Below are 1,425 nucleotides of genomic sequence, written 5' to 3'. Positions count from 1 at the left end.
ATCTGTGTGTGTGTGTGTGTGTGTGTGTGTGTGTGTGTGATAATTACATATATATAAAATGAGGTGTTAGATTTAATCCTACTTTTTGCTTAAACCTTTGCTCATTCACATTCAAATGGTTTGATTTTAAATGGATCTAACTGGCTGTATTTGATTATGTAGTTCTATATTTTGAAAAGCAGACTTTATATCTGATTTTGTTATAGGACGGATCTCAGTCTAGCAGATGAATTTGAATTCTCTCTTCTTGGAGTCTGTGTTTAGAGGGTTGACAAATGTGGATAATTCTTGTACTCATCTATTATTAAATAAATGATAGAGAGGTCAAGCATATGAAATCTAAAGTTTAAGATACATAGAGGAAGGAGAGAAGTCAAGCACATGAAATCTAAAGTTTAAGATTCATAGAGAAACCTTTCAGATTAGATCCAGATATTTTATTATTCCTTAAAAGTTTTATTGATTATATTGATATTAAGCATAGGTTGTATATGTTAATCCACATTGGGAGTGATTTCCCTCATTTCTTTCTCAACTCTATCTATGAAGGTTATTCTTTTTTACTGGGGAGAAGCTCATTGACACAAACTATCAGGGTGTTGCAAATCTGGATGATTTAATAGTGAAACTTGAAGACAATGCGACGTTGGGATGATGAGTCAAAACAGCCGGAGTGATGATGCGATGCGAAGGAGCTAAAATAGTCTACATTTTCGTGATGTTGGCTCGACGTGTGGTGCTGAGTCATGTGATACAATGACACTGGTTTGAGTAACTTGCATGGTTGTAGAAGATGGTGGCGACAATGATGCAGAGTTGGTTCTGCTTTTAGTGCTTGTATCAGTCCCTGTTGTGTGCATGAGAGAGTGATGGTAGAGAGAGACTGAGAAAGGAACTTAAGGTTCATTTTTTATGGCTTGTTTACATTTTTTCTTTTCAGACAATTGGCATAATTTTGTCTACCTACATTTTTTTACTATTTTTTCAACAATTGTTATGGTGAGAAGTAATATTTTAGAATCAGATCTGTTATAGTTGTTAAACTATTTCGAAGTGGACAAAGGCTATTTATCTGCACCATATTTTTGAAACAAAGGATTTTTTTTATACAGCAATTCTATAATTAATTGATAGGCAGGTTCAAAGTTTCTAAGACCCTCTTTTAAATTATTAGTAAAATAATCCAAAAAAATGCCATGTTTCAGTGATTATATATAATTACAAAATTGCTTGGTTGGGAAGGGTCCCCAGTCTAGAAATCCAAAATATAATGTTACTCACTCATAAGGGGATAGCCCAACCACAAAAACAAACCCTGAATAAAGCTAAAAGGGAAAAATTATATATTATATATTATATATATACATACATACATACATACATACATGCATACATACATAGATATACATACATACATGCATGCAT

General features: G+C 32.8%; 1 protein-coding gene across 3 annotated transcripts in view; it reads left to right on the top strand.

The window, feature by feature from the left end:
* The window catches only part of LOC110033169 (pentatricopeptide repeat-containing protein At1g80150, mitochondrial), a 5,116-nt gene extending 4,162 nt beyond the window's left edge, over window positions 1-954 (top strand). For 2 of the 3 annotated variants that reach the window (XM_020737065.1, XM_020737066.1), the window contains exon 2: window positions 550-954. The gene's annotated coding sequence lies outside the window, so the exon portion shown is untranslated. The remainder of the gene's footprint in view (window positions 1-549) is intronic. The other variant, XM_020737068.1, reaches the window with a different exon arrangement.
* Window positions 955-1,425: the final 471 nt, after the last annotated feature.

This window comes from Phalaenopsis equestris, unplaced genomic scaffold, assembly GCF_001263595.1.
Source record: "Phalaenopsis equestris unplaced genomic scaffold, ASM126359v1 Scaffold001105, whole genome shotgun sequence".
In the NCBI taxonomy this organism is placed as follows: domain Eukaryota; kingdom Viridiplantae; phylum Streptophyta; class Magnoliopsida; order Asparagales; family Orchidaceae; genus Phalaenopsis; species Phalaenopsis equestris.
The sequence above is the reverse complement of the archived record's forward strand: the minus strand, read 5'-3'. Positions and strand labels throughout refer to the sequence as shown.